The 23,342-nt window shown below is 39.0% G+C and overlaps 1 pseudogene; it reads left to right on the forward strand.

Moving 5' to 3' along the window:
• The first annotated feature begins 1,239 nt into the window (after nt 1-1,239).
• On the forward strand, nt 1,240-7,201 carry LOC147430826 (uncharacterized; annotated as a pseudogene).
• The last annotated feature ends 16,141 nt before the right edge of the window (nt 7,202-23,342 follow it).

Raw genomic sequence — 23,342 nt, forward strand, 5'->3', positions numbered from 1 at the left:
TGGCTACTAAAGTGCCAGTTGTTGCTGATTTAAAGAGTACCAGTTATTTGTTGTAGCAGGTTGCATGGTACAAGATTTTTTTTTCTAGATCTATGCTAAGTCATAAGAGTTTTTGGTTATGCAATCAATAAGATTACATGGCTGGCTTCCAGTTGACTTCTTTGGACAGTTGATGAAGTATCTTCACATCTTTTGAGTTAGTTCTGCTAACAGAACTTGAAGTAAAGGACTTGACGGCCATTCCGTGTGCAGACAGAGTAAGGCATACTTGAGCTTGACACGGTTCCTTAAAGAGATCTTAATGGTCAAGCCATGTGCTAAGTAACTGGAGCACTTGAGTCTGGCGAGGTTCACTAAACAAGTTATCCATGATTGAATGCTTTGAGGATACGGGAGATACAGTTTAGAGATTTTTGATGGACAGCTACCTAATGATTAAGCTAGAACATTGATGATAGGGTATAAGCCTTATTTCATTTTTCATACGTTTACCAGCTATGTGAATCAGACGATGGAAAACAGCTTAAGGTACCTAAAGCAGATGTAGATTGAAGTGCAGTTGGCACAAACCGGAGGCTCTGCAGGTTCAGAGGGGGTGGATGTCGTGTAGCTCCGCTTCTATGATAAGAAAAAGAGCAGAGAAATGCAAGCTAAGATTCTTTGAAGCCTACTTGATTAATGGTCAGTGATGAGGGCTTGTTAACAGACCAAGTTTAATGATTAATGTATGCCAGATGCGGCTTAAAAGGGCCAACAAATGCCTTAATGATGCCAAAAATGATTATGCTTAAAGTGGGCACAGATGGGAGTTTATGATCTAGAATTGTAGTGCTTGAAGTGCTCTACCGGCCTGTCTTTATGGCTCGTCGATTGGAGCTACGGTGAAGAAGTTATGGCAGTTTAAAGTTCAAGTCGATTGCAGATCCGTACCGGATTGGGCAACTGCAGCAGCTGAGGTGACAAAAATGAAATGAATGCACGGGCCTGAAGTGCTCACTTTGTGGAGCGCGTCGATCTTTTTAGATCAGCAATCTGAGTCCCGGTCGCCAAGATATGGGCCGTTAAAGATTCACCGGGGGCCGGCTCCGTACCAGTCCGGTCCGCTCAATCAGTGTGCCATCTGGGAATTTTGCAGCCTCAGCAGGGTTTGTATACATTCTATGCAGTTTGAGAGGTCTACAGGGATTTATGACTCGTTACACAGAGTTCGGCTTGATCAGATAATAGGGCTTGAGGCCGATGACAATTTTCGGCATTACTGAGCTAGGTAATCTTGGCATTATTCGAGATGCTGATATGGGCAGAAACATTTGCGATGTTATTGTCAGGGCTAATGAGAGCCTTGACGAGGATGGCCAGCGTGTATGCTTAATATGGTGCCGTTACGAAAGCAAAGAAAGTGCTTGAAGAGCTTTGTGTTCGGAATGTGACCACTTAAAATGCATTGACTGTGGGATTTTATCCCAAGGTGAGAGAATCCATGATGAGATTGTTGGATGGGGCTGCTTAAGAAAGTTGTTGAGCCTCGTGATGCTTTCTAAAGTCGATATGTATGCCAATGGGGTTCCCTTTAAGGGTAAAAAACGAAGCCAAGGGCTAGGCCGCCCATTCATTAAAAGCCAAATGGCCGCCCATGGGGTGGCCACCCAAAAACAAAACAAGGGTTTTAATGAGTGTGTAAACAAGAAAAAAATAAAAGCCTCATGGCGTGGAAGCAACAGGCAGCAAGGGCGCAGCGTGCAGGAGGAGATCCGAGCTCGTGCTGGCCAGCACAGTGATCGGATGAGCTCGGCAATGAAGGGAAATTTGTAGCTCTCGCCATGGCGCTCCGATTTGGCCCCGGCCTCACCAATTTTGGTGCTGGTCGGAAAATTCGCTGCCACGTCAGCACGAGGGGGTTTTTACGCCTCCCTTGCAACGACGGCGCCGTCGTTGCTAAGGGAGGGAGGGAATTATAAATAGGAGGTTTTTTTTGCATGATAGGGTATTCGAGGCAAGTTGAACGATGAGAACTCCAAGCGAATCAACGAAGGGAAGGGGGGCTCTCTCTCGCTCTCGTCCTCAAGGCAAGCAAAGGAGAGACTCTCTCTCTCTCCCTCTCGAGCTTGAACAAGAAGCAAGCAATGCGAGAAACTTGTCAAAGCAAATCAAGCAAGAAGAGGAAGGAGCTTGAGGCTTTTTCCGAAGCAACCAAGGCGGGAAACTTAAGGTAATCAAAAGCAAGCTTAAAAAGGGCAAGCTTGGTCGAGGAAACAAGGCGGCAAGTTTGTCGAGGCATGCAAGCAAGGAAGATGGAGGTCGAAGCTTGAGAAGAATCTTGTCAAGGATTAAAGAAAGTAATCTTGAGAAGCACTCTTGGTCTTGAACCAAATCAAGATAAGAAATCAGGAGGAGGCAAAAGCAAGGTAAGAAGCAAGAGGAAAGCACGAGGTAGTGCAAAGCGCACAAAGCAGGAAGCTGCGGAATAACTAATATAGTTGAAGCTTGCTAAACCTAAGGGCAGTTGAAGCAGCTAAAGTTGCAGAAGATAACTTTCATGACCGTCATGAGCTAATGTTTGATCAATCATTCTATTAAGCTCGATGTCGTTAACAGCCCGGTTAATACTGTAAATCAGCAGCTTAAACTCCTGGTTAGCAGATGATCCAATTGACGGCGCTATTAACAGCCCGCCTTGGCTAAAGATTAAGTTGTACTCAAACATATTAATCGATTTAATTGATGATTACGGTGATTGGCAGAGCTGTCATTGTCTCTTGTTCTCTCTCTTTCACACCTCCCACAACCAGAGGCCCGACGCCTGCGCGGCTCACATTTCGAACACATATCCCCCGACAATGTGTCACACTACGTTTGATCTCCTTATTGTTCTATATTATCAATAAGAAAGAAAGAGATTAGGGTTAGTGAGTAGTTAGTCTGTGATGGTATTGGCCTAATGGATTTTATCTCCAACAACCTCCTAGTTAAAGGTAGTGTCAATAAGCAGAGAAAGGGGTAAGTAGAGTATGATGGCTGTATTTGATTCCCCAAGTCATGATAGTATAAAAAACATTAGGAGATAAACCCTTTGTGATAAGGTCAACATGATTGTTATGCGTGTGCACCTTGACAACCTAGATGCACTAATCCTCAAGAATATCTCAAATGAAATGATACTTGATCTCAACGTTCTTTGTCTTTGGATGAAACAAATGATTTTGTGCTAGTTGAATAGCACTTTGCCTATCACAATGCAATATTAAAATCTTAGCAAATTAACACACAAATCTCCCACTAGATGAGCAATCCAAATAGTTTTTTTGCAAGTTTCATAGGTGACCATATTCTATCTCAATGTTTAATTGAGCAATGCAATCCCCAGTAAATGGGAAAATTGTGCACATCTATCACACGTGTCAAAGCAAGGAACTTGCCGTACACTATGTGCGAGCCACAAATGGTTGCAAGCACACAACCAGATTAATCTAGCAAGCTCAAGAGAGCAAGGGTGTGTCACTCACTGCCCTACGCTCACCTTCGTGGAGGATTCCTCACCGCCAAGAAGAGGGAGTTACCACCATTCCACGCTCAACCGCCTCGCCGCCGGCGTGCCGTCGCAATGCTCAATCAATCAATCTCTCTCTCTCTCTCTCTCTCTCTCTCTTGCATACACACACACACACAAGGAGATGAAGAAGAAGATGGAGATGGAGCAAGAGCACTCTTCAATTGCACAAATGAGAGAATAAGTGATTTTTAGGTTTAGGTGATTTTTATATGAGCTCACCCATTCACACTTGGGCACCCATGCTTAGCCAACTAACCCTTGAATGTTCCAGTTAGAGTGCGCCTCTCATCGGCGATCACTCTTACCCTTTTCTTATTGGATCGACAAGCCCGTCCCATGACTACTAGAAGTGGACGCTGGTGGTTAACCTGCACCCCTTCCTGATGTAGATTTCACCCTTGGAATATGACAATGCATCATCGGGATCCACAATAGAAGTACCTATAGCATAAGAAAAACAACATTGTGAAAGCTCAAAGGCAGTATGTGCAGGCGTGCAATAAGTGAGATGCATACATGATATTCTAGTAAATGCAAAAAAAATCATGAATTGTAACATTGCCAACTAGAACAAGCGTAGTACCTGAATAAAATGCAATTGAGTTAAGGTCTATTAGGTTGACTCTAAGAGAAGTACACAAGAGCTAGGGCTAAAGTAAGTAAATTGACCAACGTTAATTAAAAAATGTCGACTAAAGAGTAGTTAACCCTAGGAATGCTCATCGTGGTCTAAAGACTAGTGATCTTGTCACTTATACCACTTAAGTGTGATCAACATAAACTACAAGGAAGTTTGTGCTATTTGATTTCTTTTTTTTTTCTTTTTTTTCTTATTTTTATCATAGTTGTTATAAGTAGCTGGGGGACTCGAGGTCTCAAATACCAGCTTGAGCATAAACTAGCCGAGAGACTTGAGGTCTCAAATAATAGCTTAACACATGGACTTTCACAACACAAGTCACACTTAGGTGGAATAAACTAGAGAGAACTATATCCTCATAGCCTAAAACATTACTAAAGTTACTACAATTAATAGACTATTTAGGAATTAAAGTCAACAATTAAGTGGCTTAGTTTAGCCTAAGGTCCTGATACCTTCTTAAAGCCAACTAATAGACCAAACTCAAAGAGAAGAACAAGGTACTAGAAGTTTGAAAAAATTATAGCATCTAAACTGACAATGTCACAACTTCATAAATTTTATGCATTGTTAGAAACTCAAATGACAAGATGCAAACATGTAATTGTGGAAAGCATAGATAAAAGAAAGTAGTACACCCGATATAATGGACAATATCCGTTGTGACATTTAAACATCCATTCTCTTTGTCCTTCAAAGGCATCCTTATGTCATAACTAACTACACGCCGAACATCCACCTTCTAGAGGCACATCAATGGGAAAAAAGAACTTTACTAATCACTAAACTCTAAAACAGAAACACTCATATTGTACTAATCCTACCTACCCTCCATCACTCAAGTGATGAAGATCAAAGTAAGTGGAGGCTGGAGAAAGTCGGTAGGTAGCTCTAAGGATAAACCGCCATCCTCATCATCAAGGTATGTGTAATCCTTTTTGGTAAGGCCGTGTGTCTTGTCTGTCCAATCACCATTATCATCCTCATCCTCTTTTGTGTATAATAGTATTAGGAATGTCACGAGGCGTGCATACTCAGCCTGGGAAAAAGGGTAAACTTCCTGGATAGAATAGGGATCCGTCGTAGTCAGGAGGCAGACCAACCAATCTAACTCCTCAACATTTCTATCACAAGTGAGTGTTTCAATTGAATCCCATTCAGAGGAAATATGAGGATAACATAAATGCATTACTTGGGACAGGTAAAAAGAACATCTGTAAGAATCAGCCATACCTGTGAACACAAATAGAGGATGGTTAGGTGTTTGATGACATAGGTTTTTGTTTCAGTGTACCTGATGTGACATGTGTAGATCTGGGTCAATGATTTTGACTAGTATTGTGTACACTCGTTTACTAATTGCTCTTGCTCTTTACTTGTTTTTTTGTTTAGTTTTGTTTTAAACTAGGGTGGTTAGTTACTATATATCCATATATATATACAATCCCTAAAATCGAAAAGCTCAAGGGTCAGGGAAAGAAGGGTAAGAGGGAAATAATTCAATAGGTTGACGTGAATGAAGACTCCCCCCTTCCTTGGGTAGATCATACTTTAAAAGGATGCCATCACCTTTTGGAACCAATTATTCCAATTGGTAACAGGTGAGGAATTTAGCCAATAGTTCTCTATTACCTTGGGTGCCCCATCGAGTTGCAAGGGTGGTAAGGTACTCTCCCATGAACGAACTTGAAGTAGTGCATCAGGTAATAATTGAACAATGGGAAGTGTCGAATCTTTTGTAGCTTCATGGAGGATGCCTATGGTAGGTGGAGGTTGTGTAGAAGCTTTTACCTCTATGGATGCTTTACATGAGGAGCTAGAAGCTTCATGGAACTCCCCCTTTCCTGAGCTAAGCCTAATAGATTGGTTTTGCCTTGGAACCCATTAGGAAATTTTGGAGGTCATTTGGAGGGCCTTATTGAAGAGAGAGAAAAGAAGGCACAGCCAATGAGCAGCAACCTTACATAACTTAGAAATACATGGAAAGCATAACAAAAATGAATTAAAACATTGAGTTTTGTCCCATTTTCGTAAGGTAACTTCTTTGTGTTACAAAGTAGGGCCCACTGCTGGTAGCCATCAAGTTCATGACAACTAACTACTGATTGATAGCTAGCTCTCTCCCTTCATTAAAAGATATCCACTACCTTTATGAAAGGCTTTCAAACCTCATTCTCCCTCCATTTTACCTATGGCTTCATTTTCTACCCGCCCAAGAAGTTCTAAAGGTTGCTCTACACTGTCCCCAACCAGCATCACCATTAGTGTCCCAAGAAGACCATGTAGTAGCATAAGCACTATCTCAATCTCAAACTCTCTCACTATAGATAATAGGTGGCAAGAGCAGAGGATAAGCAAAGGTTCTTGGGTTCTTATGCAGCCAAGAAGGAGGAAAAACTCAAAAGAAACAAACATATTTCGTTTTGCATGGAAAGCAAGAGTTCTAGATTTCAAAGTCGAGGTCGGTAAGAAGACTATGAAAGAAGTCTTTGTTCAACATTTTTTCACTCACTCTGATGTGATTGCTAATGGCGGTGATGTCTCCATGGTGCATAATCCACGGTGCAACTGTAAGCTAATTATTTAGCACTCCTCTATAAATGTTATCTTAATTTTCAAATGAGAATCTGTTTTTTTCTTCTCTTATCACAGGTATATAATTAGGTTATACAGATGTTTGTATTTATTTCTATTCTATTACATTCACAAATGTTTATCCTTCGTCATATGAGGAATGGGAGCCACTGGAGTACATTATAGGTCTCATCTCTGTGACCCATGCTCATATTGGAGTCTTGCAATATGCTGGCAGAACTAGAAAAAGCCTGGTAGACGAGAGTATTTTCTTCTATGACCAATTCTACCAACTCAATCAAAGGAATTAGAGAGGAGTGTTGGTGAAGGTTCCACTATCAACCAACTGGAACTCCGTGGATTGGCCCGTTCCTGACACAACAATGAGTGAGGCATTGAGGAGCAGGCTCTATAGGGATGTTCAGAGGTCTCTCTGAAACTCTGTACCCACTAAATTGGTGAAACTTGCAAATTTTTTTCATATTGGTCTCTTTGTTGAGTTATTTCATACCTGCAAAGTACATGTTGCTAAAACAATGCTACTCTGCAAATCATTTGATTCCCTCTTGTGTGATAAGCTTCTTGATCGATGGTGGTATGTGAAAGAAATAGATGGCATATGTTGCAATATTTCTCTTGACACTTTCATTTTCAAGTATATGCTTGCGACACAGACATTAATAATCTCCTTTTGGTACAAGCATTCTCACATTGTTGAAGGTTTCTATGTGCCTATGGATCAAGAGGCAGCAAGTTTGGCAAACAATGTTGTCATAGACGTGGAAGTGGTGGACAAAGACCTAAATCTTAATTACAACAAGGCAGTAATGCAATCTTTTGCAACTTTGACATGACATAGTGGAGGAGACTACCGACATTGACTCCGTAAACTTTTCTTTCTTGCTGGACGGACGAAGAGTAATGCAACGAAGGGAGAAGCATTTTTTCTATGGAGATCTCTCTGGCCGTATTCAAATTGTGCCCATGTAATCATCCCTGAATGGCTTCAATGAAATGTAACATTTTTGACTAGTTTAATCTTAATATCAAGTGTTTGCTCAAGGCTCTCTCTCTCTCTCTCTCTCTCTCTCTCTCTCTCTCTCTCTAAGTATTCAAAACACATAGACAGATAGACAATATCAATTTAAGGTATAATCAATGAATTACTAAGTACTTTTGTAAGTACAAATTCCGATGTGCTCAATGGGCTTAAGTACATTGCTTGCAAGTATGGGACCAAAATGTCCTCTAAGTAAAAATCGTGAAGATGCCCTTCAAATGAAGGTGGGGATTTAGTAGTGCCGGAGGGATTAAGTAAACCCTTATGTGGTGTGTCATCAATCAACAAAGTGTTGAAAGCATCATAAGGTACATTGATCTGCTCAAAACGCTTGTAGAAAAGTGATACTTTAGCTTTAGTTGGGCGGAAATGTCCCGCAGTGGTATTACAATTTCTTTGACTATACAGAAAATAAAAAGCCAATCTCTGAATTTCAGCCAAATTACAAACTATGGAAACAAGGGGATTCAGGTTAAGGGCCTGCATTGAAGACCAGATAGCAACCCTTAACCTTGGAATCAAAAAATTCAAAAATTCCTTTGTGCCTGGTTGAATTAATACTCTGACATTTCCCAAGCGGAAACTACGTAAATTGGAGAACTTTGTATGTACACTGTACGGCTATCCATTGAGATCCAAGATAATCAGTCTCTGCAATCATTGTGTGCATACATATAAGTAGTTAGAGAAAAAAAAGAATTTATTATTTAAGTACAATGGATATTACCGGAACAACCATATCTACTTGAAGCAAGAGTCCATACTGGTCATTTCTAATGTTGACATTTTGTTGTTGAGTGTCGATATTTCCTTGTGTATTGCCAAGGGTATCCACCTCTTGTGCTTGTGCAGTACATGAATCTTGTGTTTTCATGGCCGAATGGTTAACTTGTTCTATTGTCTGTTCCTGGCCTTGATTTGCAATATTGGCCTCCTCCTCTACATTGGCCTCCTCCCCTGGCACTCCCTTATCCTCCTCTGCTTGGCCTAGAACTTCTGTTGCATTCTTCCTCTCTAAGGAGCATTTTACATCTATATTTTCAGGGGCTTGGTCTACTTCACATTGCTCAACCCCAACTTCGGATTCAGCCGCTCCAATTGCAAAGCTTACCGGTGTCTTTTCCTCTAATATGGGGTCAGTTTGAGGAATTTGGTTTAGGGTGTTGGAAACTAGCCTGACTGCCTCTTCACCGATCATTGTTAAAGCTATAATATGGTCGTCGACAAAACTGTCTTTTGCACTAAAATTCTGGGGGTTGAAAGAGATAGTAGATGTTGAATCATTGAAGCGCAGTACCTTTGTAAATATTCCAATGTATAATTTTCCACAGCATTCTGCAAAATTAGGTTAACTTGTGGTCAATACTTTAATTAATAATAGCACTAATGTTGGTGCATACCATAACAAGGAAATACCTTTGACATAAATGGATGAAAAGCAAAAAAACTCTGGAGTATATAATCTACATGGAGAAGACATCTCCAACCACAGGAAATTGGATCTGTCTAATTAGGGACTTTGACAACTTTAAAGGTGGACTTGTACAGTTCATGATTTCCACAGAGTTTTCCATAGACATGAAGTAATATTTTTATACATCTGTAAATAGTGAAGGTTATTTATTATTAACAATATTCAGGTCATCAACCATACCCCAAATAAACACTAAAGGTTTTATCAACACTTACACTCTTATCTTTGAATGTGTTGCTTGTATGGAGTTGATAGTCCATACCACTTGTTTGTCCAATTCTATGCATACAAGGCTCTAATGATTTACTGATTCGTATGGCAACACCAATGTTGTCACCTGGAGCATGGGACAGTGGACAAACCATATCTCCAATGTGCCATGAGGGTTGTTCTTTATTCGGAGTGGCACAGACATTTGTGGATCTAAAATATAAATTTCATTTTGGGTTTCTTGAGGGAGCTGGCTCTTTATTAAGCTACAATCACAAACAAGGATTTAATTAGAGGCCAAGTACCAACAAAGAAAGATCTTAAAGGTAGAGATGAGCACTTACTTTAGGCATACATAAACAATAGAGTTGGTAATTTGTGCATTTGGATCTTTCAATATCCCAATATCAACATAGTCAAGTGCTAATTGCCTACTGCCATCAACAAGGGGAATGCTTGCTAACAGTCCCTCTGTCATGGAGTGTAAAACATCATTGTTTCTTTCATTTAGCTCTGTGGTAACTTGCCCATAATTTCTCCTCTGGGCCTCTTCATCAGCAGCAGCAAACTGTATACTCTTTAACTTCTCTGCTTCAGAGTGAAGTCTCTCTTCTTGCTCAGCTCTAGCTCTTGTGTTCACCTCATGAGTAACCTCATGAATCTTAACCCCTTGAACTTGGCGGCCTAGTGATATTAGCAGTATATCTTTTATTTTGGGATCAATAAACTCATTAGGGATAAGGAGCTTATCGTATCTCCAACGCACTCTCTTAAGAGTCTCACTGTCCTTGTCCATTATTGTCACACGGTGAGCATGAGCAGCAACAATGGTAATATCATTAAAATACTCCAAAAGAAAATATTTTGCTGCTTCAACTTTCTTCCACCTCATTGTACCAGCACATGCTTCCTCATAGATTTGTCTCACTACTCTTTGAAAAGGAAGTTTAGGGACACAAAGCTCAATACATTTCTGAGCTTTCCTGATCTCCCTAAATAAACCCATGTTTCTTTGAATATTCTTCATTCTTTGGCCCTTAAATATCTTCATTGGTTTACCTGAAGTTTTCTTCTTACTAGCAGACCTTCCACATGCTTTCTTTGCAAGCCCTGGTCCTTTCCCTGCCTTCCTTGTTGTTGCCTTGGTTCTTGCCATTACACTAAAAGAGAAAAATGTAGAGGATCTCTCTCTCTCTCTCTCCCTTTTTCTGGGATCACAGCGCGTGGGCACAGATTTGACATGGGCTAATAGCCTACTGCGCATCGTGATCCACAAGGGAAAGGAGGAAAATTAGAAACTTACTTCAAGCCTTTTAGGCAACAAGCCCCAATTTTAATGATTATTAAATTGAGTCTCTCTCTCTCCTTATCTCTCTCTCTCTCTCTCTCTCTCTCTCTCTCTCTCTCTCTCTCTCTCTCTCTCTCTCTCTCTCTCTCTCTCTCTCTCTCTCTCTCTCTCTCTCTCTCTCTCTGTACGGATCACGGCGCACAGACACAAAAGAAAGCAAAGAGAACACTCTACCACGCTCCATGATCCATTTTATGACATCGCTCTCTTTGTCTTTCTCTATCTTTGTCTCTTCTTCTTTCAAACCAAGCAAAGTTTCAAAAATACTATCTCTCACACTCTCTCCATCGATCTCTCTCTGTCTTTAGCTTCCAAACCTAACAGACTATCGTCAACTCTCTCTCTCTCTCTCTCTCTCTCTCTCTCTCTCTCTCTCTTTATCTCTTTTTGACTCTTCATCTATAAAAATCACTATGGAAATACCTCTCTATGTGGAATTCAAATAAAAGAAAACGCGTGTAGGAGTCTTGCGTCTTGGTTGCAAAGGATACCTTGGCCGTAGGTGTCTGTTTGTCTCTCTCTAACTCTCACAGAGGTCATTTTTTTCGTTAGCTATCTCCCTCTCCTTCTCGTAGAGGTCGTCTATGCAGGATTTTTCTCTCTCTCCCTCTCTCTCTTTGTATTTCACTCTATATATATCTCTCTCTCTCACTCTCTCTCTCTTATCATGAAATCAAGTGTGCATTTGTTACTATAAATATACACATATTTTTGGATTGTTAAAAATCACTTTTTTGGTCGTACCGCCCATTATGCATGTCCTTGTAACACGCGTTCAATATATGCATCTCGCATCGTTAGAAACGCCAATGGTAATATCTATTATTGCATGAAAAGGGGAGAGGAGAGAGAGAATAACGAGAGAGAGAGAGAGAGAGAGAGAGAGAGAGAGAGAGAGAGAGAGAGAGATTAACTGGTGTGGTGAAGCTAATTATAGACCTCGAAAGAGACGGAGATAAAGCCTTGAGAGACAGAGAGAAAAAGTGAGGAAGTGGGAAAGAGACACCTAAGAAGGCCTCTGCCTCCTTCAAGGTGCAAAAATCAGAAGCTTGAAGACTCAAAACTACATTCCCATTCCGAAACCTCTACTCCAACAACAATGTCTAGTCTTGGCAAAGGTAAAGCCAATCTCTTCAATTTTACTATGTCCTTAGTTTAGTTGTGTTTTGTGAGTGTGCTTCAAAATGTAAAAGATCATTTCACCTTTCAAATTACATAATTGGATCACGGCGCGCCAGTTACGTTATGAAGATTCGTTTACATACTCCGTGCGCCGTTATCCTCTTCTAATATTTACAAAGGGATTTTTTGTATAATAATATTGTAGGTATTTCAATGCATGAAAGCCTGCAAAGTGGATCACGCCGTGCCAGCAGTGTTTTTAACATTAATTTACATACTCCATGCGCCGTGATCCTCTTTTGATTTTGTACAAACTTTTTTCTGAAAGTACAATTGCTTTGATGTATTGGTAGCTATTTTATTATCTGAAAGCCCACTAAGTGGATCACGGCACGCCTATAGCTGTATGGATATTTGTTTATGTATTCTTCGCACCGTGATCCACTTGTATATCATTGAAGGAGGAACATGCAGAAAGTAGATCCCGAGCGCATTGTTGGCCAAAGAAACCTTCCAAGAAGACTGCCAGAGTTGTTAAAAACTTCAATGAAGAGGAATGTAGAGTTCACAGAACCCATTGATATAACTGTTGCAGAGCCTACCAGTAGTTCGAAGGAGCCTGCTCTAGGTTTCGAGGAGCCTGATGCTGACCCATCTGTAGAATTGGAGTCCCCTTCTACTCCAAAATTTACTGTACCCAATTCACTTAAGAGAGAAGTGGATTTTTCAACACCTACTTTGCAGAGTGCCCAATGTATTGCAACAATCCAAAAGAAAAAAGAGACAATTATTTATGAAGACCCTACAGTGATTGATGAAAGGCTTTTAGATTTTTCTTCTGGGACTGGTGATAAGTTTGATTTGGTCTCTTGCATTTTTAATGCTCCATTTAATCTTGATGTGTTTATAGCTAAACAGAGTGAACACTTGAAGCTAGAACGAGAGAAGTTTGATCTTCACACTCAAGAGGGCAGGGTTAATGTTGGTGAAATGGTGGTAGTCCATTTAAAAGACTATGATCCTAAAAGACAGTCTAACAAGAAGTATAATCAACTGTCTCTTATGTACAAGCCCCATTGGTGCAGCTTACATGATCGGGAGTGCAAGATGATTCAAGAGTCCTTTGGATTTCTAATATTTTTAAATGGATTATTTACAACTCTTATGAAAGAACCTAAGGAGGTCATTGTAAGGTTTCTAGATTCTGAAACCTTAGAAATAATACAAAGCCTGATCAAATTAACTTGATTGTTAAGAAAACACTGTAGAATGATCCAACTATGGCAAATATTGGTATTTTTGGAACCGTAACCAGAGTTTTATTAGGGTTAGAATTTTTCAGAATCAGATTCTGATAAAATCTAGAAAAGTTACGGGCTCTGAAAGGTTACACTAGGAATTTAATTAGTTAAGTAAAATTGGATGGTTTCATTAATTATTATTAATAAACACTTTCTTATCCTAAGGTTCTAGAAATTACTGATATTTTCAATTTTCATCATTAAAAATCAGAGAAATTAGTAAAAATCGATTCTGGAAGCTGGGGGGGCTGTGTGGAGCTGTGGGAAATCTGTCTGGGGCAGATTTAGCAGCAGGGGGCGCCATCTTGGGCCTGGGGGCTACTTGAGCTGCAAGCAACTGCTTTTTTCAGCCTATGAGAGCTTGTGAGTGTCAGAAACATATAAATAGGACCCCTTGCTTCACATTTTAGACAGACTCGGAGCCTTGGCAAATTCTCTCTCATCTAGAGAGACCTCTACGCAAAAATCACTAGACAACAAAGCTCTAGTTGGTTAATCAACGGTAATTAGCACTAACCTTTCTTAATTAGTAAAGCTAGGTTAACCTATTTACAAATTTCTTAATTAATTGAAGATTAAACCTATGAATACTATAAAATTCTCTCCTAATTCAAAATTCTATGCTGATTATTTTAAACTTAGGGATACTAAGCTAATAAATTATTATATCATATTACGACTGAAATTACTCATTTTAAGTATAAATTAATGATAATTATACTAATTAAGTTTAGATTAAGATGAGATAATTATCAGAGCTGTGTTAAACTAGAATTATGCTAGCAAAATTATCTTGTATTTTTTTGAGTAATTTTCATAATTAATTAAGCAGAATCACACTGCTTTATAGAGAAAAATAAAGATAAAAAACATCAAACTAATCCAAAATGCTTTGAGATAATTATCAAAGGTAAACCCCATCTTACGAAACTCGTGAAAATTATTTTAACCTCAGATAATTAGTTTACCTAATTATCTTAGCAGAATTACACTATTTTTAGGGCACATTAAAAGGGAAAAAATAGCAAATTAATTCAAAATGCTTTGAGATAATTATTAGAGGTAAAATATATCTTATGGAATCCGTGATAATTATCTTAATCTCAGATAATTAGTCTAACTAATTATCTCAATAGAATTACACTATTTTTAGGAGAAAATAAACGGGGGGAAAAACAAAATTTATTCAAAATTCTTTGAGATAATTGTCAGAGATAAATGATAGTTTATAAAACTTGTGATAATTATGTTAACCTCAAATAATTAGTTTAACTAATTATCTAAGCATAATTACACTGTTCTTAGGAAAAATTAAAAGGGGAAAAATAGCAAATTGATCCAAAGTGCTTTGACATAATTATCAGAGGATAAAACACATCCTACACAACACGTGATAATTATCTTAATCTCAGATAATTAGTCTAACTTATTATCTCAACAAAATTACACTGTTTTTAGGGAAAAGTCAATAGGGGAACATAGCAAACTGATCTAAAATGCTTTGAGATAATTATCAGAGGAAAAATACATGTTAGGAAACCCTTGATAATTATCTTAATCTCATATAATTAGTTCAACTAATTATCTCAGTAGGAAAACCTTTGATGGGGGAAAATAGTAAATTAAACTAAAAACCTTTGAGATAATTATTAGAGGTAAATCACATCTTAAAAAACTCGTGATAATTATCTTAACCATAGATAATTAGCTTAGTAGCAAAACACTATTTTGTAGGGTAAAGTAAATGGAGAAATTAGTAAATCATGTGATATGATTACATACTATTTATCAGAGTTAGAATACATGATAAAAAGGTTGTGATAATGATGTGAAGGTTAGAAACTTAGTATAGATATTTATCTAAGTCAAATTATACAAATTCTAGCTGAAAACTAAACAGAAAAATTAGTAAATCATGCTATATCAGTACATACAGTTTATCAGAACTAGATTACATGATGAAAGACCATGATAATTATGTCAAGGGTAGAAACTTAGTATAGATATTTAGTTTAGTCAAATTATACTAATTCTAGCTAGAAACTAAAGGGGTAAATTTGTAAATCATGCTATATGATTACATGCTATTTATGAGAGTTAGATTACATGATAAAGAGGCTGTGATAACTATGTCAAGGCTAGAAAATTAGTATAGATATTTATCTAAGTCAAATTATACTAATTTTAGCTAAAACTTAAAGATGGAAATTAGATAATTGAGTTAGAAAATTAAAAGATAATTACCAAAGGTTGCAAACATCCTTATCTCCTTGTGATAATTATACCATAGTTAATTAGTGAGTTTGGAAAATTATAATTGACCAAAAGTTCTATTTTTAGCAAAAGATTAATTAAAAAAAATAGAATTTATGATCAAAAGTTTTAGGAAAATTATAGTAAGTGTAAACCTATAATATAAAGTGGAGGAAATGAACTCTTTGAGAGAAAATAAATAGAATCAATATTAAGCTCGAAATAAACAGATTCCAAGCTTAAAATTCGATGGAAAAATTAGGAAAAAGATATACAAAATTATAAGAAAATTAAGATAACTTAGAAAACCCTTAGGGAAGCTGTGGGAAAAGTTATCATGTCTATATATGAAAATAAGAAATTACTAGGTCAAGAATTCACCAATTAAGACTATAAATTTAACCTAGATTTGGGTAAAATTGGATACAAAGGTTAAGTTTAGCTTTTGGATAATTTACCTAATGATTAGACGTCCTTTTTATAAGGATAAGAAGTTATGGCACCTAAAAGGACCCGAGCAAATCCTACATCTGATGATGAGGAGGTAGCTCCAAAACAAACTAGAGCGTCGCACGACGACGAAGCCGGGCCTAGTAGTAGGCCTACGGAGGAGAGTCTCCAGGCGCCAGTGCAGCAGCAGATGGCCAATCAATCCCAGGTGGGTTTCCCATTATTCAATTAAATCTTTAAATAGTTTAAATTCTTTTATAAGTTAGCATTGCATACGTAAGGAATGAGTAAGAATCAGAAAAGGAATAATTGACCAAAAATGGAAGGTAACTTCCAACGTGCATTGTTTATAATGTAGGAAAGAATTGTTTGGGTTAAAACTGGTTGAATTAGGAAAGATATGATTGATCATCCTTAAAACAGCTTGTCTCAAGACACCTCCGACTCCTAGGTATAAATTGATGATAATGATTAGCTTTCTAGCCACGGATAAGTCGGTTACCCCCATGAACGTTGAGTTTCTACTCCGTGTCATGTCTTGATGTTTCTACATAAGTTAGGATACCGTTTCTTTACCCTAGGGGAGCCGCCCGGTTGTATGGGCAATTGGTTGGGTGTATGGACACCCGGAACCTTGGGTGGGGGTTTATCCACTCCGGATTATGAATAAGGAATGGGTGCCGTTTTTTTTCACCCTTAGGTGGTCTTGAGACAAGAAGAGTACTGGTCTTGGTTATTATGGACAATGTTTGGATTGACAGTACCCTGTTTAAGTTTAAAGATGTCTTTTTTTTGAAAGAATGATTTCAATGCTATGGAAAGTTAAAAGAAATCATTATTTTTAAGTGTTAAAACAATGTGATAGTAATTAATTGAATCATGTGTGAGTGCAGGGTGGTTAGTGGGGATTGACTAAGGTTGTCAATCATGGACGGGTGGACCTGATTAGTCACGTAACTATCCATCCCTACGCACTAATATGTTTAAAAACTTCTTCACTTGGAAGAGAAGTCCACCAACGGCTGTGCCCTCACATATGTTAGGGGGAACAAAGCGTTGGTTGAGGATACCTTAGCCCAATTTGTGGAAGTTATAGGGCCGAAATAGTTTTCTGGACTTTTAATTCGTTGTCCCGTTTTTGCTACGAGACAGGACTAGGTCTTCTTCTAAGGCTATAGACCCAAGCCATTGTCAATGGTAAAGGTCTATTCCTTGGATTTTTCTTGTTTAGAGACTCTTATTTTTATCAGATCTAGAGACCTGTCAAGGATCCCATCCCGATCTTGGTATTGGCGGGTTGGGGATCTCACAAGTGGTATCAGAGCGTGTGTTAATTACAGTCTTGGACCTAGGGGAAAGTTAAGGTGTTAGTGATTTTGACGAATTCAATTAAAGAGATATTTAATTAAAAAGAAGGAGAGAAAGAAAGAAAGATAATTATCCCCATCTTTGCAGGAAGATTTCCATCAGGCCTACCGCAAATCCATAGATTTCAACATTAGGTTTATGAGAGCTTGCCTATCCTGACACTATTCAATGCGAAAAAACGTGATGAAATGGCTAGATAAGAGATTTTCTCCTTCCACTTGGAGGATCAACTAGTCAGGATCTGGTGGAATTTTCTTCATTGATGCGAGAGATTTAGAAGGTTTAGAACTAAATATGAAAAGACTCAAATGGGCCGAAGATCTTCAAGTGATTGAAGTATAATTTTTCATTGGAACGGAGAATCCAGAGGAAACCCTTGTAATAGATGATGTCCAAGAATCACAAAATCAGTGGGTGTTTGATCAAGTGTCTAAAGTAACCTACCCAGGTAGAATTAGACCCATAGGTGTAGTCCCTAGTTTTAATGGAGCAAAAGATGTATATTTTGATCCTATAAGTGATCCACCCAAAGTCCACAAGATTCTAGTATAGGATTATCGTCACCCTTGTACATATTAGGACCTTTATGGATTGTATTAACTCTTGTACATACTATGGTTCTCATGGGTATGCTATAAGCAGTTTTGTTTATGGCTTGGCAATTGTCTTCATCTTGTGTGAAAATAAGTTAAAAGCATAAATAAGAAAGATTTCATTTGGTACTAAATTCCACTAAATTAATCTCAGGAAAATACTCATATAAATAGCCTTTACACTGTTGCTCAAGAGAAAAAATTACTACTAAAGCAAGTTCAATTCCCTACTTTGAAGGGAGAGGGACCCAATTTAGAGCGAGATGTCGAAGCATGGTTAGATGCTATGGACGACTATTTTAAAACTGCAGGAACTGCTCAGGAAAACCAAACAATGTTGGGTATGTTCCGTCTCAGCGGAGATGCCAAACTTTGGTGGAAGCAACACTGCAAAGATAATCCCACGAGTAGTCCATCTTGGGAGAAAATGAAGCAGGCAATCAAAGAACGCTATCTCCCTCCTGCACATCAGGCTATCAAGATGAACGAATTCTTTGGTCTACGTCAGCTAGGACTTTCATTAGAGGAGTACTACACCAAGTTTGTGTCTTTACGACGCTATGCTCCCCAGATGACCATGGAGCAACAAATTGCCCGTTTCTGTCAAGGCCTCAACAAACCCCTGAGTACACGTCTCAAAGCCATGAGGCCTACATCAATACAGGATGCCCTTCTTAGGGCTAAGCCTCTTGCAGCCGAAGGAACCAACTCCATAAGGAACTATAATGGATTTAATAACTTTAGGGGAAGAGCCAGGGAAACTTTCAACCAAGGATACCAACAACGTGGATTAGCTGCAGCAGCGAACTTAGAGCAGACCTTCCCAAACGTTAGGTGCTATGGATGCAATCAAATGGGGCACTATAGAAATAAGTGTCTTGAAGAGAAAAACCCTCAAACTACTGCTATAGACATTCCTCAAAATTAAGGAGATAATCTAAGAGGAGGTAGAAATGGAGGACGAGGTAGAGGAAGAGCAAGAGGAGCTAGAGCTTATGCAATCATGGGAGAACCAACCTTAATGAACGAGGAAGATGAAAGAGCCACTTTCTTGGCTACAGCTAGTAATCCTAGAGCTCAACAACAATAGGCTGTTTTGTAAACCACTATAAGTCGATAATGTAAAACTTTGAGTTACTTATATAATGGTATACATTATTTTCTTCCCAAATTACTTAAGGAATCTAAAGTTAAATTAGCATTCAATCAAAAAATTAAGGGTTAATCTAGCAAATGATTCAGAGTTCCTACAATGAGAGAATAAGGTTCACATTCTTTAAACAGTTTTCCAGCTATGTCCTTATGAAGCTCTTTGGGTGGAAAACCATTAACTAGAAAGTTCACAATCTTCTCACTCCATTCAGACATGGTCTCAACTAGAAATAAGGAAGTATCGGGCAATTCATCATCGAATCCAAGGGGCTTCACCATTGGGTATGCGAGACAAATGATCCGCCATCTTTTACCAGGTCTCACCACAATGGTAAAATCAAACTCAAGGAGAATTAACAACCATCATGTAATTCTTCCCGTGGAACAAGGTTTATTTACTACATACAACAAGGCTTGATGATCCACATAGAAAACAAACTTGTTGGCAAGAAGGTAGTAGCAAAATTTATTCACTGCGTAAATAATAGCTAAGCCTTCCCGCTCTATAGTGGTGTGGTTTCTCTTGGCATCATTCAATTGATGACTTGCAAAGCTAATGGGGTAGTCCAATTTATGTTCTCTTGGTTGAGTTAGAACACACTCAATAGCAAAGTCTGATGCATCAATATGCACATGGAAAATTATATTCCAATTGGGCACTCGTAGAATGGGAGCGCTTGTCAAGGTCTTTTTCAATGACTCATAATCATGGTCACACTCCGCGGTCCAGTGGAACTCAATAAGAAGCTTGTACAAAGGACAAGCTATCTCGGAAAAGTTTAAAATAAACCGTCGGTAATAACCAACATGGCCCATGAACCTTTGAACTCCTTTATAGTTTGTAGGTGGTGGCAATTCAGCAATGGCTTTCATGTTGCTCTCATATGTGGAAATCTCATTTTTGGACACTATATGCCCTAAAATGACTCCATGTTTAATCCAAAATTGGCATTTGAAAGGGTTTAAGGAGATTCGATACAATCTGCACTTCTCAAACACTTTTCATATGCATGACAGATGTTCTTTCCAAGAGGAATAAACACAAAGGTCATCTAAGAAAGCTTCTCAAAACTCCCTCAATTATTCTCTAAAAGCACTGTTTATTAATCTTTGAAAGGTAGCAAGGAAATTGGTTAAGCCAAAAGCCATAACACAAAATGCGAACACTCCAAATTCGGTTATAAAAGCGGTTTTAGCTTGATCCTCTAGTGCAATTGTGATTTGATTGTATTTAGAGTACCCATCTAAAAAGCTATAAGCTTCCTTTCCTGCAACTCTTTCAAGCACATGTTCTGAATATGGCAAGGGGTCCTAGTGGCGGCATTGACCTTCTTGAGATCCACGCACACTATGAGTTTCCCATTCCTTTTTGGTAGAATCACTATCAAAGAAACCCATTCTGAGTGCTCAATAGGGTATATGAATCCGCATTTCAAAATCTTTTCAATCTCTTCTTGGACTATCTTTGCATATTTAGGATTCATTGGGTAGGGTCGTTGCTGAACTGGTTTAGCCATGCTATTCATGGGGATTGTGTGTTGCACCACGGAAGGTGGAACACCTTTCATATCATGATATATCCAAGAAAATATATCCCTAAATTCCTTGAGAAGTTCTGTAAGTACACACTCATCAGTCTCTGTCAAATCTTGGGTAATGAAAATAGGTTTGGACTCTTCTCCTAGGTCTGCTAACTCTATTTACTTAACTATCGTTGGTACGTTCCTCTGTGGTGTAGGATTTGAAATGTTCAGGTGCACGGTGTAAGTCTGTAGGGTCCTGTTGTTCTGTGGACTGTGATTTCACTTTTGATTCCTTTTGTTTTTGAGCTAACTCTCGATTTTATTGTCTCCTTACGGTACAAATCAACTTTGGCTTCTCTATAGCCTCTAGTTGTGCGATGTCAATGGGTTGTGAACTACACCAGATAACGCTTTGAAGATATTCACCTCAGTTATCTACCAACTTCTGATGAGCATCACTTTCCCCTATATAATTAAGCCATTCTACGATAGATCTATTTTCATTTATTCTAGCATGCACATTTGCTCGATATCGTTGCCTCTTATATCTCTTACTCTTCTTGTCTAATTTTCAATTATGGCCGATCTCTAGTGAAGAGTCACTAGATGAATCGCTACTTGTGTCTTCTGATCCCTTGGATAGATTGTTATCTAGGGTACCATTGGGCCCTAGATGGTTTGTCCCCACATTTTCACTAAGATTTAACTCAGATTCTTTGTCCTCGGAGTCAATTTCAATTAATGATTCTGACCCCAAATTGTGTAGGCTATAGTCTTGTGAGACGCTACTTGTTTCAACGCCAGTCAAACCTTCATCTTGTAGGTCATCAGAAGCTATATGCATTGCTTCTAGCATATTCAAGGGTATGAGTGGTGGCATTTTATCCCCCTCAGGTGTTACCTAGGTTGTCCCCCTGTTTCCCCAAGTGTCTATGGTTGCTGCTAAGTGGACCCAATTCACATTGTCCGACTCAGTCATCCCAGGTAGTACATCCATATAAGGAGAATCTTCCCCAACATCAGTGTCCACTTTAAATGTGTAACAATACTGCAATGGGGCCGAGTGAACTGTGGTGTCAGATCTATGATCAATTATAAACCTGTTTCCCAGAGTATGTGCTCGACCAGTTACAAGATCCACTCGAATAACAGAATCTTGGAACTGCAAGTAGACATGGTTTTTAGACCAGTCATGCACCATTTTTACTTCCCTCATGAAAGGACGTCCTAGGATTATCTCAAATGGCATAGTGTGATTGGAGAAATCCATAACAATGAAGGTATTTCTTATTCTATGTCCAAAGACCTTGATCTTGAGATCTTCTAGCATCCCAATAGGTTTAACAATAGACCCATTGGCCATCTTTACTACTATGGTTGTGGTTCCAAGGTGAGGTCTTCCCATAGTTTCCGAGAAATTTTTAGTCACAATGCTAACCCCAGCGCCACTATCAAAGATTCCTTTCACAATTAATCCCTTTGTAGTGATTGGTATGGTTGCATTGGCTCCATCGCCCTCAAAGTATTGTCCCAACTTGTTAACATGTATTTCTACAACAGGGTTCTCATCTAGGTTGGGTTGTGGATCTAAGTGTTCCTCCTCTATTGGCATCTCCCTAGCTCCATCCATCTGTGCAAATTGTGGTAGCCCAACCTTCAGCTCTCCATGGAGGAAAGCTCAAAGAGCTAACAATAGCTCAGGGTCTCCATATAGTTTGGACATTATGGTGGTTCTAACTTCTGAAGCCATGAAATCCATCAATTTGGCAATATTTAACGGCACCTTTTGGACTTCAATCCCTTGACATGGGCAAGATGGGATCTCCATTTCTTTGATAGGATCAGGTATTCTCTCAGTAAAAATTCTTTCCAACAAGAAGTGAGTATGCCCACTTTCCCATGACTTTAAGTCACTTTCTTCTTGGATGACACTAGGTATGGCTAGGGGTCTATGGACTTTGTGAGATTGTTGTTGCATAGGGAACAATGTGTTTGTAATCTAGATCTATCTAGGTGCTGGTTCTAGATCCTTTTGGGTATCTTCTACCAAACTCCTTAATGACGATCTAGATCTATCTAGGTGCTGGTTCTAGATCCTTTGTGGCTCATGACGATCTTCCTTGTTGGTTTCTTTCTTAGTGGTCATTCTGGTCTCCATGGTTTCACCTGAATTAGAATACTCTTCAGCATCATTCATATGTACGGGGTTGTTACCATATACATGTGGTAGTGATGTGTGTGAACACACTAGGACCGCCGGGGCATTTTTTCCCTCTTTAGGAGGTTTTTTCCCCCGTGCATTGTATATACGCCCATCACTCTAGGGCTAACTATCTTTCTATTGCACACTAAGTAACACACTCTCTATTGTGTGCCTTGAGCTTCCTTCGTCTTCTCCAAGCTGTGTGTGTTTCTCTGCAACCCTAATTCCAACAATTGGTATCAGAGCAGGTCACGTCCTCCCGGGCTTAGTCGCCAGCTGCTCCAGCACTCGCCTGCTCACTTTCTCCGATTTCAGTGAGCTCTGGCGAGCGTTCGCAGGTCGACAAATATTTTGGGAGAGCTCGATGAGCTTGGTCTGCTCAGAATTTTGATTTGGGCTCATTTCGGCCTCCGTTTCCACTACAGGCAGTCCTGCACAGGCTATTTTGTCATTTTGTGCAGATTTTCTGTCAGTGCCGTTTTCTACATAACAGGTGGCTTATAGTCTTCTACGGTTTGTGC

Source organism: Adiantum capillus-veneris, chromosome 21 (assembly GCF_014529385.1).
Source record: "Adiantum capillus-veneris isolate H3 chromosome 21, ASM1452938v2, whole genome shotgun sequence".
Lineage (NCBI taxonomy): Eukaryota > Viridiplantae > Streptophyta > Polypodiopsida > Polypodiales > Pteridaceae > Adiantum > Adiantum capillus-veneris.